This window comes from Chroicocephalus ridibundus, chromosome 1, assembly GCF_963924245.1.
Source record: "Chroicocephalus ridibundus chromosome 1, bChrRid1.1, whole genome shotgun sequence".
In the NCBI taxonomy this organism is placed as follows: Eukaryota; Metazoa; Chordata; class Aves; order Charadriiformes; family Laridae; genus Chroicocephalus; species Chroicocephalus ridibundus.
This window is the reverse complement of record NC_086284.1, coordinates 140,493,694-140,509,842: the sequence shown is the minus strand read 5'-3', so window position 1 is coordinate 140,509,842 and position 16,149 is coordinate 140,493,694. Positions and strand designations below refer to the sequence as shown.

At 41.1% G+C, this 16,149-nt stretch overlaps 1 protein-coding gene across 2 annotated transcripts in view; it reads left to right on the top strand.

Annotated features, from left to right (window-relative positions):
- The window catches only part of LOC134525192 (very long chain fatty acid elongase 4-like), a 60,486-nt gene extending 44,579 nt beyond the window's left edge, over positions 1-15,907 (top strand). The window contains exons 8-11 of one of the 2 annotated variants that reach the window (XR_010073725.1): positions 6,197-6,315; positions 8,669-8,813; positions 11,125-11,333; positions 15,552-15,907. The gene's annotated coding sequence lies outside the window, so the exon portion shown is untranslated. Of the gene's footprint in view, positions 1-6,196; positions 6,316-8,668; positions 9,392-11,124; positions 11,334-15,551 lie in introns of those variants that run through there. The other variant, XR_010073724.1, reaches the window with a different exon arrangement.
- The last annotated feature ends 242 nt before the right edge of the window (positions 15,908-16,149 follow it).

Here is a 16,149-nt window from a genome sequence, read left to right as displayed (position 1 = left end):
GAAGCAAGTCCAGACTTCACAGGAACAAATTGCTAATGGAAGACTGTCCTTTGAATATGAACTAGAAGATTATCACCTGCTGGGATCTAGTTGTGTTGGTCTAGTTATTTCTCTAGATTTTAGGAGGCCAAGCTAGGCTGCTGAGTGCTTTAAATGGAACAACAGTCAATGATTAAGGACTTCATTGGACACTGACTGTGTCCATTAGCCATTCTGAGTGCAATGATCTTATTTCTGAGATATTCAAGTGTTGTAGTGAAGGTAAAACTGTGTATCTTGGCTGTGGGTGTGCGGGACTCTCCTGAATCACGCTTTCATCTTTTCCTCTTCTTCAGTTTGTGAATGGCTTTGTTCTTTGTACAACTACCAAAGCCGTTAGCGAGACTGCCTTATCAAGCTGTCCTGCTAGTTTTGACAGGCTCTGTGAGGCTCAGAGAGATAACACCTCCTACAGGCTCTAGCAACACCTGTTGAAGTTATATGCTGTCAGACTCAACATTGCCTTACCAGCATGAATTTGCCTGTGCAGATAGGCAGCTGGTAGCTGTAGGACCATGAACCTGACCTGATACTACATCATATTAAGGGAGCTGGTATTGTTTCAGCAAACCTTGTGCCTTTCTGATGTGATGTTCTGGTCTACATTCCCAGTTCACAGAGAAAAAGTCTGTCCTCACAGAGCCTGTGTAGAAGCAGGAACAGAGGAAAAGTGATGCCTCAGAATGATTGCTCTCATACTGCTGAACATATCAGGGCCAATCTAATTAAACTGCATGCATGGAAATGAAGAGCTAATCTATCCCTTACCACGGCAGTCAAAGTGTGCAGTTTAGGTAATTGCCAGTGTCTGTCTTAAAAACAATAGTCCCAGTCCTGATGCAGTTGAAGACACTTGGCATTGTGCCACTGACTTCACGGGGGTCAGAACTGAGCTCAGTGTTCTATTTTAGACAGAGCACAGTTCAAGGAGAGGATACTGATCTCTGTCAATAACTTAAAACTGAATCCAGTTGCCACAGCATCAGGTAATTTCTTTGGAAAGTTTGCTAGGCTTTTCAATATCAATACTGGGTTTCAGAGGTATATTTGCTGAATTACTTGTTTGACAAAACCCCTTAATAAGCAAGTCTGCTCTCCATCTGGTGCTGATCTTACTTAAAATACAGTGAGATTGGCAACTAATTAATTGATGGACAGAAAAAGAGTTGCATAAATCAGTTAATACTGGTACGTCCAGTATTTTGGACTGGTAAGTCCAAAACTTTCTTGTAGTTTCTTGAAAAAACAAACTGTGAACCTTTCCTCTTAGGACAGAAATGCTTTGTAAGATGTAGAAGTATCTCACACACTTCTGGTGCTGAAATACTGAGTACTGATGTTTGTTTTTTTCAGATTCCTTTCTTGCTAATTCTTGTTCCAAATATAGTACCATACTTGTCTTGAGACTGGTTACACTTCATGTTCAAGGCAAAATTCTTGCACTTTCAAGATTCAGTTTTATCTTTAAGGCTTTAATCTTGCATCAACAACTTTAATTGCTTTCCAGCGATGCACTGAACAAGGAACTAACAGTCGTCTTTGTTGTTTTCAGTGCCAGATAGCATTTATATCAAATGGTGGGCCTCCTTTTGCCATGAAGATGAAGTTACAGAGATGCAGTGTACAGATGTTAGGCAATTTGATCAATGCTATCCAGAAATTATAGTGATTATATACATTTTAGGATTTAGTTTCCCTTCCAGGTCCCAACTCCTTCTTCTGCATCACTAAAACGAAATCATGCTAGTTTTATTTTTTTCTAGAATCCCTACTAAAAATCTTGTTTAAAATGAGTATGGGAAATACACTAGATAAGGTTGAAATGTTGGGCAGAGAATGGCTTGAGAGCAGCCCTGAGAAGAAGGATTTGGGGGTGCTGGTGGATGAGAAGCTCAATGTAAGCAGGCAATGTGCACTTGCAGCCCAGAAAGCCAACCACATCCTGGGCTGCATCAAAAGAAGTGGGGCCAGCAGGTTGAGGGAGATGATCCTGCCCCTCTACTCTGCTCTCGTGAGAACTCACCTGGAGCACTGTGTCCAGCTCTGGAGTCCTCAGCACAAGAAGGACATGGGGACCTGTTGGAACAGGTCCAGCGGAGGACCACAAAGATGATCAGAGGGCTGGAGTACCTATGCTATGAGGGCAGGCTGAGAGAGTTGGGGTTGTTCAGCCTGGAGAAGAGAAGGCTCCGAGGAGACCTTATAGCAGCCTTCCAGTACCTAAACAGGGCCTACAGGAAAGATGGGGAGGGACTGTTTTCAAGGGCATGTAGCGATAGGACACGGGGTAATGGCCTCAAACTGAAAGAGGGTAGATTTAGATTGGATATCAGGAAGAAATTCTTTATGGTAAGGGTGGTGAGGCACTTGAACAGGTTGCCCAAGGAAGTTGTGGGAGCCCCATCCCTGGAAGTGTTCAAGGCCGGGCTGGATGAGGCTTTGAGCAGCCTGGTCTAGTGGGAGGTGTCCCTGCCCATAGCAGGGGGGTTGGAACTAGATGAACTTTAAGGTTCCTTCCAACCCAAACCATTCTGTGATTCTGTGAAAATTCCCAGGAATAGGATTAAAATGGGATGAGTTCAGAAGAGAAAAGTACCTGCATGACTTTATGACTTAACAGTGACAAAAGACATTTTTTCAGGTAAGGATGTAAATATCCAAACTAGAAGGCTGTATTGACACAGTCATAGAATCAGAGCTTTACTGATCTTCTCATTGAATGATCAGGAAGGGAAAAATGGTTGGTCTTGATGTCTCAGGCTATCAGACGAATGAAACCTCCTGCAGGCTTGAAATAGTGAGAAAAAACTGTGAGCTGCTCTATTTGACAGCCAGTTGACCTTTGTGACCCACATTAGAGTTCCCTGTGTACTCTATTCCCCACCCAGTAATTTCTGTTTTCCTTTCTCCATAAGCTCCAGCCATATGATTTTTCACGCGAGAGGAAAGGAGAATAGCACACCTCATCAGCGTGACAGACTCAGGTCTATAATCAACATTTGATGCTTCGGTTCAAGTTCCTCATCAGAATGCTGGCAACTTGGGGTTTGAACTGGCCCTTTATAATTCCAAGGGAATATCTGATAAAGGGTTGGATTTCTACTGTTGCACTCTCTTTTTTTTTTCCCCACAAGTAATCCCATCCAGTGCATAACATGTATCAAGGAATAGTGTACGCCAAGCTTCACTCAGTCTTCTGGCTGAAGCATCTGGGAATGTGGCAAGACACAGCGATCCTCCCTCTTAATTTCTCTTTGTGATCTTCTGCTGTATGCTTGATAGCGTTCACTGTTATCTTGTGAAGTCACATTGAGCAAGACCATTCTTTGCATTGTTTTAGTTAGCAACATGTTTAGGCTGGTCCAGAAAAAAATTGTACAGTTACCATCCAGGATACGTGGTCTTTCAGCCTACAGTGCCCTTGTGGCCCATCAGCCACGTGCAAGCAGCTATCACAAAGGGATGTTTCACGACCAGCCTGCTTGAGTTTGTAGGAACTGTGAGTTATTGTCTGCTAGAGGTAGTAAAGAGCCCATCTCCCATCTGACTGAGAAAAATTTTCCCAGAGAACTCTGAATTGAAACAGGCATGTTTCCATGAAAAATGTCTCTTCTGAGGACTGAAGATCCTCCAAACAAAACTGTTCACTGAGGAAGTACCTTGCTTTGCTCTATCCCATGTATCAGTTGACTACAAGTGAGCACAATGGACTGTGCCCCTGCATCTTCCTTTCCTTGTGTTTGAAAGAGACAAGTGGGAGGAAGTCCAGTATCCAGAATACCAACCTCATGTGAATGGAGAGCTCCTCTTTAAAAGTGGTTTCCTGAATTTTCTGAGCAATTGCTTTCATGGCCTTTTGTGTCTCTCAGATGACAAGACGAAGCTGAAAAGTAAGATATTGTAAGAGTCCCACTTAATTTGTACAGTCGACTTAGAACAGCTGCAGACAAATACAGGTTCAGGACAAGAGACTGCAGCTCAGGACAAACATTACTCCAAAGGACTGCTGATATGAGTTTGACAAGCAAAGACTTGTTTAAGTCAGTAGTACCAAGGAGCCTGTCTATTGAACAGAAAGCTCACAGCTGCTCACAGCAGGACACTGCTGTTTTAACAAGATTTTCTGTGGCTGCTCCAATTCCCTTAAGCTTTTTTTTTTTTTTTGGTAATCATCTTTCAAACTGCAGCAGCATTTGCTGTCCTGAGGTGCTCACTCTAGTGGAAGAGATTCTAGTGGAAGCTTCTACTGCAGTTTGCACAGGCTTCATTTCAGGTCACTAATCGCATCCTCCTCAGGCTCTCCTCAGGCTCTTTAATTGGTTGTCTTCCAGCTGGAGGAATTGTCTGAAAGAAGTGACATGACTGGTGTGTTGAGGTCACATTTTTAGATTGCGGGTGCACTGAGGGAAGCTTCTGCCCTTTGGATTCAGGGAAGACCTGACATTTGAATGTGGTGTGGATGTGCAAGCCTTCAGTCTTCCTTCCCTACCATGCACATCTGCTGCCCCCTAGGGCAGCCAGTTATGTTGAGAATGGAAAGAAGAGAGAGCAGAGGATGTGATGGGTGACTTGAGCTGGTGTCTGGATGCTAAGCAGCAAAGTGTCTCTGCTGGATTAGGCTACTTCACCAACAAGAGACTCATTGACTATTCTGAGTCACCATCAGAAATTCACGTGAAGCACTTGAGTTGAGGTGACAAGATAGGAAGTTTGCCCCAAGGCAAATGTGGAGAACAAAGCAGTCATAGAAATAAAACATGCTGTATGTTTTCTGGTGTTACCTGTATAACTAGATTTGACAGAGTGGAAAAGCAGGAGGCCAGAGGATCTAAAAGCATGAGATGAAGGTCTATTTGAGATCCTTTGGTACATTTTTCTCTGAAAACTGAAGTAACTCAACGGAGCACGAGCGATCCTTACACTAACCTTACTTCAGAACCGAGCTGACTCCTACCTACCATCTCAGAAAAAAGGCAGATTACTTTGGCAAGATACACACTAAGGTCCTTGGAGAACTCATTGCTCCAGTACCTACATGAGAGGAATATTGCTACTGAGTGGAATTCTCATCCCTGAGTTAGGATTTTATTCCCTGTTCCCCACATAAATGCCTTTTTTGGCAAGAGGTAGATATTCTGTGGACAAGGCTTCTTTGATTCCTTCCAATGAAGTTCATTTTTTTAAAGTGACAGGGCAAAAAAGGAGAAAACATAACCTTCTAGCCTGAGATTTACTGGTTAGTTTCTGGTAAGAATGTTTATTTGAAGGTGTCCAATTGCCAATTCAAATGGTATTGAAGTACTCCGTCTAGCTTAGGGATTATTTTCTTGTTCATATAAAGAGTAAACCCTCTGATATTGGCTTCTAACTGTTTAGAAAATGCCCTCAGAAAGATGGAGGTGAAAGTTCAGATACAGGCAGACAAAGGAGGGAATTGGGATTCTTGAGCAAGAGGTCTTAACGCTCAACTTGGAGGCAAGAGAAAATAATTATGCTTCCTCTTATCACTCTGATTTCTGGGATGTGGCAGAACTTAGGTTCCTAACTAGTGAACACCTGGTTACTTTTGGATTTAAACAGAGGCCAGAGCCTATGTACTTGGGAAACTGAGTCCGCTAAGAAGTATGCGTGCAGGGTTATACAGCAGCAGACCGAACTGGGATTTTGATGTTCTACATTTTGGATCACAGTAGATATGCATGTAATTAGTAAGGATTTAAGTATCTAATTTGTCTTGTGGCCTGGCCTTCCCATCCCATATCAAGTAACTGTGGTTTGGCCTCATGAAGCATAGATCCGTCATGGTCTGTCTAGTGTGGCATCGAAGACTTATATCCCTGAGGTGATAAAGTTAATCAAGAAATATGTAAGGAACAGCTCTATTACTGATGTTGAATTTCATTAATCTGTCTCACAAAAGCCCTTTATCACCTCACAGGATGAGTCTTATAATTTTTCTAAAGGTTTGTGCAGTGCCATCTTTCCACATGACTGTCTGTAACTTAGAACGCTTTTGCCACCTATGTCACCGATGCTATAAAACCAGGAAGAACTGCAACCCTCACGAATACTGAAGACAGTTTGCTAAAGAGGCTGCAACAGTCAGAGCAGTTATGCAATAAATCAGTGAGTGATGTTGTCTCTCCTTGTTTCTAAGAGTAACCTGGAGCTCGTGCATCCAGATGGTTTTCCACAGCATCGTCTTCCGTAACACACCAGTGAGCCACGAGACTGAGACAGAAATTCCAGTGTGGGGAGGGTGTGAGTCATGAGATGGTGAGTGAAAGAAACAGCAGGATAAAAATAACAGAGCACAGTATGATGCAGAATATTAATCTCTTACCCTGTGTTATCCTAGCTTGTATTACATATACTACTGTGTTATACCGTAGATGCTCTACTGCTCAAAACAGATCTCTCTATGCTACTCTGAAAGATTATGGCTCAGGATGCCAGATTGCAGGGACTTTTAATACTTCTGCCTTTAAGTTGGCTGAAAATTCTTAATCAAGAATAAGTTCCTGCAATAGAATATATATAGTGAAAGAGTATCAAAATGCCACTTCTGCAATTCATATTTTTTTATATTTTATATGAAAAAATCAACTTCAGTTAATTTAACATCAATTGAATAAATTTATTTATTCAAAAATTAAAATTATGTCTCTTTTAAAATCCCTCTCCTTTTCCAACATTCCTTTTTTAATTCTTCCTTCAGGAGGAGAAAAGAAAGAATAAAAGTATTAAAATACCATGAAAAACAGACATAAAATTCAACTTTGATTCTAGCTAACATGAACGAGTAGAAAAAAAGGAAAAAAAGTAAGAATCAGTAAAATCAGAAGAAAAGCCAGGTGTTTTATTTTGAAATATGAATCCCTATTTTTCTAGTAAAATTTGCATTTCTGTCCTGGCTGAGCTTCATTCTGAGATCACTCACAACAAAATCAGGAGCCCTTCTAGGGAGCTATTGTTTTCAGCTCAGCTAGTTCAAAGTATTTGAGTAAAGTATCTAACCCAATCACCTTGACATCTCCTATAATCACGGGAGCAAGACAGTGATCTTCAGAGAGCTATTTGGAGCTTAGGAAGCCTATTATCATGTTATTTTTCAATTCAGTCAGGAATCTGGGCATCACAAAGACAGCAGGAGCTTTTCCTTTAACTTCAAAGGGTGCCAGCTCTGGCACTGAGTCTTCATTGCAGATTAATACATGGACGGCTCTTTTGATAGAAACTGTGTCTCTGTTATTTGGGAGTGGGGAGAAATGCGTATTTTATTTCCCACAGATTGAATTCAAAATCTTTCAAATGGGTTTATTTTTGCTTTTTTTTTTCATGTAAGTCACCTTCAGGCTTTGTCAGGACTGTGGAAAACTTTGTCAAAACTGGGGAACATAGAACCAAATGACCGGGCGACCTCCTCTGACAAGCAGTGGTCCCTGTGATGCAGCACTTAAAATGTGAATGACCAATCTTTGTATGGCTCTCCCTCCTCTTTGCCCTTTCAGGACTGCCTGATGAAGTGAAGCATTTGCACACATAGTGAAAAAAGATGCCATTTAATCATGATCAATTTAAGGTCACTTGATTTAAGGCACATGTTTGTGTAGAGTAGTATGGTTTAGATATGCAGTTATGGTCAGAATACTCCTTGCTCCCTTTTAGATCCTGTTGAAACCTATTTCTTTGATCCCACTAAGTTGAAACTTCTCTGAAAAATCCCATTTTTTCTTCTTTTTTTCTGTTTTTGTCTTACAGAGGCTGCCTGGGAAATTACTTGGGAATATCTTTCTGGTTTTTAAATACCATTCTTAAGCAAACTTCTGCAATTTTTTAAGTTTATATTTCCATCTATTAACTTATTCTTGTGTATCAAGTCTGTATATTTTCCAATACGTAAAGAAAAAAACACTTATTTTTTAAGTTATACAAAAATGGAAGTCATTGTAATCATGATTTGATGTCCTTGGAACGTATTTTATTTACTATTCAATAGCCACTGTTTTTATTAGGACATTGTTTGAACGTAACTTTAAGCCCAATAAAGTTCCAGGACTAATCTCCTGGGAGAGGATATTTATGGTCCATATTTTCAGAGAGGGAGATTGGAAGTAGAAAAAGGCTTAAGTATTTAGGCCTCGGTTCAACTCTGAAGTCAGGGGAAATCTGTCTGTTGCAAATAGTCATTTGACCAGTTGAAGTAGTCAGTTGCATGTGCAAATGCCCAGCTTGGAGGGGTAGTTGCATTCGGTGTACTCATTGCAAGCAGGAACGTAGGCCTCAGACTGTGTATACTACTGCAGGGGAAATGACCTATTTTTCTGGAGAGGAAAAAAACCTACCATAAAGATCTAATTTGCAAGAACTGTAACAGTGGAAACAATACTTTTTTTCTCTAGGATATTTGGTTATGCAAACAAATTGATGAAGACAATATTTCCAGCCGGAAAACCACTAATGGTGCTGGGTGTCACTCAATTAATATTGAAAGGAAAGTGAAATAGTGGTGCCTCTTTCACTTGTTTCTAAACCATAAGTCTGTATCCAGTGTGGAGCCTCATGATTTGCTCTTGATATTTACTATAACTTTTTGCATTACAGAATTCTGATTGCTTTCCTCCCGCAGATACTGACCGTTAGGAAGACACTGCTGCAGAGACTGAAACCAAGCCCATTTATTCCTTGTTCTCAAGTCATCTTGGGTTAGAAGTTGCTGAAAAATCGTCTCCTGGATAAATAACTGTGATGTCCCCATCAAGCATACATTCTCAGTAAGCTGGATTTCTTCATTCAAATTGTTGAAAATCTGTTCTGCTTGGAGGTTTCTCTTGCAGAGGAATTGTTCATCACCACAACAGGAGTGTGCAGGGGTCCCATAAAAGTTTAAATGCTTTGAACTCACTCCCAGGAACAAAAAGACTTTACTACTTCATATTTTGTTTGGAAATAAATGAGTTCTTGTCATAGATTGAGCATCTTCTACCATGATTCTCACATATCAAAGTTTCTTAACATTCTGGAAGTTGATTCAAGTATTTGTTCTTTTTCTTTTATCGGCATGTTTGTTTATTTATTTTGTATTCTTGAGATGTGTTGCATCTCTGGAGTTTGTATTTCTAATTTTAGCATAAAAATGCTGTACATACAAGTCTAGAATGCATCTGAAGTTTAGTCTAATTTTTCACGTGACTTTGACTTGAACATTTTTCTGTTTATGTTTATATTGCTATTTCAAAAATGTGCATTACCTGTACTCTTTATGCCTTTTCCCCATCTATAACTCAATAAAATTATGTCCCCATTCTGCAGAACCATATCACATGTGCATAACAGTGATAACAGTTTTTGAATAATAATGACCAATAATTGTAAATGGATTAATCTATATCTATATTTATATTTGTATCTAATCTATATTTATCTGTCACGCCCTGAAATTCTTCTGATGTAGGATTTGAGATAGTGAAAAAATTACCAGGGAGCGGTAAGCTCAGCTCAGGAATAATTCTTCATAAGGCTATTTGGACTTGAAAGGTAGATTTTTCTGTTCCTTAAAGGTGTATGTTCTTTATTTCAATTTTCACCATGGCTAAATTTTGAACTGGTATTAGCCATGTGAGTCAATGGAGTGTTACCCATTTCATCAGGCTGCTCGTGTCTTTTGTGTCTCTACAGCTCAGGGATAAATAAATGACTGCAATTATGTCCTTTGTCACGGAATATGCAAGTTTCTAAGGAATGCTAGCTTAACCTTTCAGAGCTCCTAGTCATTGTATGATTAAGTGAGATTATAGTCCAGGAGTTCTGCCACAGGGCTGGAACAGCAAAGGCTTGTGTTATGTTGAATGGCCTAGCATGAGTTGTCTTTGTGAGAGCAGGTATATTAGATGAGTTCCAAGCATATGTCTCTCATAGGAAGTTAACAAATACTAATTTGAGTACAGTACCTGAAATTTCTGTGAGAATCCATGTCTGCTGACTTTTCATGGACCCTACATTTGAGACAGAGCACAGACAAAATCAACGCCTTCTGATGAATGGCTGTTCAGTGGAGGAGCCTAGTAAACACCAAAGCAGCAGATCCAAGGATGGAGATTGTTTTGGTCCACCGTTTGAAGTTAATGCAAAAGAAAAGGCTCTGAGATGTTTGTGTGAGGACAGTACTTCCCTGTGCTACTTTTTGAACTGAGTGCTGTAGGACCTGGCTCTGCCTTTTCAGAGTCTTTAAGGCAGATTCTCAGCTGGCATAAACTAGCCTAATTTCTTTGACATTAGTGGAGCTCTTCTGATTTATACCCATTGAAAACCTGAGAGCTTAGCTGCATTTCAATGAAACTTGTTTATATGAAGCACAACCTTTTTAAAGGAGAATCTGTGGGCTGATGCAAGCCTTAGGCCTTTAACTGGTGGACCTTCCCTCTTGTCATGTGGATATTAGAGTTCTTTACAACTCCCTTGATTTTCTGTGCTTCTATTTTGTAGTGGGTGGATATAGTGACGCGCTCAATTCTGTCCTTAAGTGTAGCCCTAGCTGACATCAACAGACTGCACACGTGCACAAATGGATGCAGGACTGAGGCTTTAATGAGTAGATTTTTGAGTGTCTGGAAATAGGCTTTGATCTTAGAGTGAACTTATCAAACTTCTGTGGGCTATGAGCATTCAGAGACATTAATACCCTCAGAGCAAGGACATGAAAACATCCAATGTCTCTTCTGCTTTGTGGAGATTCAGCTTTTCTTGGCATATTTGCTAGAAGATGTTCACTGCCAAGAGAAACTTGAGGCCATTATACAATAGTAGCTTTTTACTGCTGTAATATTCCTTTGGGTCTCCAAAGTTTAGTGAAGTCAATGGGAAATTTTCTATCAGTTTCAGTGTTTGGGGAACATATCCTTGCTACAAGTAAGACTCCCATCAAATACAGTTATTTACAAAGCATTCAAAGAGGGAAAGACATTTCTCATTCTTATCCGTTTAATGCTGTATGCCAAGCCTGTGTTCAGGATTCTAAATTGTGTAAACTGAAAAGTGTCCCATTTAAATAGAATGAAGTCTGAACCAATTTATCTGCTTCTCTAGGATAATTTGCCACAGGGAAAGGGCAGTAGGACCTCCAAAGAGATGTCTGAGGACTGTGAGAGATGATAGTGGTCATGATGACAGATGACTAGTCTGACTCTATAGACTTACCTACTCCAAGACATATCTTCCTTGTTCTACCGTTGACTGCAATCATATTTTCTCCTGTACCCAAAAATGACGGATCTGACTCCTGTTACATCTTGAAGGTATAGTATACACATCTAGACATCTCCAATCAGTAACAATATATATTCATGTGAACAAACAGCTGGGGCTGGCTTATAATTATGTTACTAGTTATAGGACATCTTCTTTCATTTAGGTTAATTACTGCTGCTGTCTTGCCAAAAACATATTCATTAATTTCTTTCTAACTTCTCCTTGTCATTATTAGAGGATATAAAGCAAGTTATGACTTCCTAGAGGAACTTGTTTGCATTCCCAAATTGCTTTTATTAGGTATGGCCAATGGCCTTTCTCTTTATTACTTTTCTTGCTCCATTTTTCTGATAAACACTGCCAGGACAGTCATGGCTTACAGTGTCCACTGTTCTCTGTTCTCACAATCTAAATATAACACTTCTCTTTGTAATTCAGTTGCTGCTGTAACTTATACAGAGATCTGACAAATGCAGGGAATTGCAATTTATGCACAGTAAAAAAGACTGAGGACTTTGTGCCTACTTCTTGTTATGGAAAAGCCAGCAGACCACAGCCTGGATAGAAATCTTGTAAAAGAAACAGCTATCATAGTATGCAGCCCTCAGTTCAGTCCCCTAAAAGTGACTGACTGGGGCCAGGAGGATATCTTCTGATTCTAACATTCCTCCTTAAGTATCTGCCATAGGATGAGTAGATTTTGTTTTGCTCTAGTACAGAATTTCTTGTTCAAGGAGGAAAATAGTAAGGGGGCTCAAGCAAAGGATAACAAGAAACTGATAACAATTTGAATAATTATCATCTTAGCTATGTGGGCTGCTCTAGTAGGAGCTGTACATCTGGATGGATCAACGTTTCCATGGTAGACTTGAATGTTTCATGCGCAGGATCAAAGTATATAGGTAGCTGAACTGGGTTTACTCATTCTTTGAGAATTAGGAGGTTCTGGGTAGGATTTCCACTTTGGTATGGGATGAAAAGCTAAAACATAGCTAAAACATGTTCATGGTTTAAAAAACTTATAAATCACTTTGATTCTATTTATCAGCTTTTAATTTACAATAAAAATTCAATTTGAATGAAAATATCTTCAACCTGAAAAAGGGAGTTTGCTTAGAAATTGACTCTGTCCCTAACTAGCTCCTAGCCCTGTGCTTGGGCTTTGTGGCTATAATTACAGGAAGAAGTCCAAGGTAGGCAAGAAACAAAACAGAAAATTCTCCTAATACTAAGAGAGGTGATAGACTGAAATTCACGGAGGTGAATGTGCTTCAAAGACCTGGCTACCATAGGATGTTTAATCATGGGATTCAGATCCATAGGCTTGTGAGCGTGCTTACAGCAAAGAAACCTTGCAGAGCATGTGCTTGCAATATGCCCAGCTGAATCAGCTGCCAACACTCTACTGAACGCTAAGTTCATTCATTATTATTGCTGCGTTTTTAGGAGGCAAGATGAGCAAAATCAACATCAATCTCCAACAGATGGGACTAGAGAAGGGCAGCTGCAGGCGTACAGTGTACTACATAAGGCATGCAAGTGCATGTGGAATCCTCTGCCCCCAGAGCTCTGGTGTTTCTGTTACACAGGCAGCAGGAAAATACAATTATCTGAATTAACTGTCACTCCACAAATCCCTTTACTTTGTGCTGTCCAGTCGGAAAAATAGGCAGGACTCAGGGAACACTCGGTACAGAGGTGCAATTTGTCACGTGGCAGCAAGGGCAGCCTTGAAAGAGCATGTTACTGCCTACATGAGATGAGCGAGGACATTACTGTGAGCCTCCTGCCTTTTCTTTTTTGTTCTTGGTATCTCGTTTTATTTTTTTACCTTTGGCGCTGAAAAGCTGGTAAATACGATTACAGCACAGGCATACAGAAAATAAAATATAGTGGAAACATGTGTAAACAAGATTACTAGGCCAAAACAGTGCCTCTCAGCACATTAACTGCATTGTGGGGGATGTACAGCTGGGGCAGGCCTTGAGGCATTTTTGCCTGGGTACAGCAGATGCGGGTGGAAAATACTAATGCAGCGCTCTCAAGAGAGCTGCTCTCATGCCTGTTCATTAAGTGTAGACAAACTGAGGGTGGGAAAGAAGCACAAGGAGTCTGATCCGTTTGGGGTTTTTTTTATTATTCTTTCCCCCCACCTCAGTCATCTTAAAATCATGTTGGATTTCCACAACTTTAAAAGGATCTCAGCTGTCATTTTGCTGTTGCTCATGCATGTACCAATGTACACTTGGTATGACAAAGATAAGACATCAGGAGTTGCCTTAGGGTAAGAAATCCAATAAAGACCAAACATATTTTGTTGATGATAGGGAGGGGATAATTTTGGGTGGGTTGTTTGTTGTTGATTTAAAATGCTTGAGATTGTTGATACAGCCCCTTTCTGTCTAGCCTGGTAACCTGTCCGTAATATGGTCTGAAGTGCCATGAACGCTTATCTTCGAGAGGTCTACATGAGGAAGGGGCCACAGGAGAAAAAAATTAGCTTGTATTTAAAAAAACAAAACCACATCACGACAAACCCTCCACCTTTCTGCTTGCTGGCAGAATCTCTGCTCCCTCCCACGCAGCCCCAGCTGCAGAGCCTTTACTTGCAGCAAAAGCTACCCTGCTTGTGCCAGTCTCCAACCACTCGCTGCTCCCTCTCCCTTCCTCCCTCATAGGGAGCAGCAGCAGCAGCTGCAGCCGTGGCAGCCCTCTTTTCCAGCTCTAGAGGGGTGCCCCACTTACGTAATTTGCGGAAGGCAAAGGAGGAAAACATTTGTTTGCTGCTAGATGGGGTCAGGGTGAGCATCCTAGCTGCAGAGATTAACAGCTCCAGTTCTGCAGTGAGCATCCTGCTTCGCTTTCAGGTTGGAGTGAAGTATTTCACCCAGGCCCTGAATCTGTCTCACCCATAAAGTCAAGGCAGAGGAACTCTGTGCTCACGTGCTTCTGCATTTAAAGATGCCTTTCAGGCTATAGTTGAACCTGGTGTTTTGAGTCAAGGCAAGTTAATAGGTTGTGAGGATGACGGCCATGTGGGAGCTTTTGACTGGCAAAAGCTGGTCTACTTTGGCAGCGGAAGGATCAGTGCTGCTACAGAGGGGTCCTCTGGTGAGAATGCCACCTTATTCCCCTCTCTGTCGAGCAGGAGAAGGAGAGACTAAGTAACTTATTGAACCATGCTGAATCCTGGCTGAGTCATGGGTCCTTAGTTTCTATCCATAGTGAGTGAAGTTAAAAGTAGCTTTTGGGAAGAAAAGGGGGTAGAAGGTGGGAATTAATTTTCCTCTGGTAACCCTGGGGTCTGCCCCATTCCCGCCCATCAGTGAAATGCACGCTAGTGTGAAAGTTAGAAACAGATGTGTGCTCCACTACTTAATGAAGTGTGAGTGACTGTTTCCCTTCTTGCTTAGGGAGCACAGCAGAGCTCTCGCTTTTGTGCCACAGGCAAGTCTCCAGTCTGAACAGTGACTCTGAAGCTCCAGTAAGGCTGCTAGAGAAGAAGTGTCGAGGAGCGAGGAATGAGCTGAGCAGTCTTTGGGAACTGAAGGGGTGGCAGCAGCTTCAGTGCTATTTATATGTAGCTAAGATCTATTTTATAAATGGATCACAGCTATCATTCCTCAGCTGCACAGAGGTCACGGACCTCTGGGAAGGATAACCAGTAATTGGGATTAACTTAAACAAGATCACTCAAGGAAAGAAATGCAAAATGCCATTTTGAGAAAAGTATGCTCCTAAAGTGTAAAAAAGATGGAAAGCTGACCAAATTGACAGATATCTCTTATTTACTTTCCTGTGAACTCACCAAAGTACTTAGAAAGCTGTTTCTCTTCATGTATTTTTGTGATTCGGCTTTTTGTAGAGCTGGAGGCTATAATGACTTATTAACATGGATTGCCAGGTAACTGTGCAGTAAGAGGGTTATTGCAGACATTTTGAAAGAGCTTTAAGGTGTCAGAAGTTCACCAGATATGAGTAACAGAAAAAGAACGACATGACTTAGAGCAGGCAGGGACACATCATGGCTACTGAGTTACAAATAGAAGCCCCCTCAAGCTTTACAGTCATCTGCAAGAGTTTGGAGCTGAGATATCCATATAAACAACTCATCAGAGAGTCACAAATAAGACTGTTGGGAAAAAAGATCCCATCTGACAGTGGAGAATTCTCACACAACAACCTGATTCTGCTGTTTGCTAGGATTTGTTACCCTCATATCCCGTGAGTTTCTTTCGACTCTTTCTCTCATTTTCTCTTTACAGCGCAGGCTGAAAGGCAAATAGCATGTAAGAGCAAACCCTTACCTATCCGATTACAGCAAGAATTGTCTCTGTTCAGAGGTGCATTAGGAGAAAAGTATACTAGAGAAGAAAACTCTCCCATCAGAGCCCTCACAATGTTGTTCTCCATCCTGTGTTGTGCATACCTGGGCCCCACTGCCACTGCCTGGCTAAGCAGGTGGAGAATTCCCAGGCTCAGCACCCCACCCAGGGGAGCTTCTGGGTTGCTTCGGCTTTGCTGGATTTTTCCATGCCCTCCGTCTTTCATCAGTGTGACAAAAAAGCAGTCTGCTCCCTACATGTATTTGTTACATAGAGAAAAGAATAAAGACCTTTAAATGTTGTGGGACATATTTTTCTTCTTAGCTTTTTCCAGCCTGCTTTGCCAAACTGGCACTCCCAGGTCAGCCTCTTTTGGAAATCTCCACAAATAAAGCCCGTACTAAAAAAACGCTCAAATTGCAAATAACCATAAAGATGAGTTTGACAGTTCATAGCTGACCAAACTTTTCTTCACTTAAATTGGGGTTTTGTTAAGCAAGATTTGGCATTCTGGAAGAGAAAACTCTAATAGCAAAAT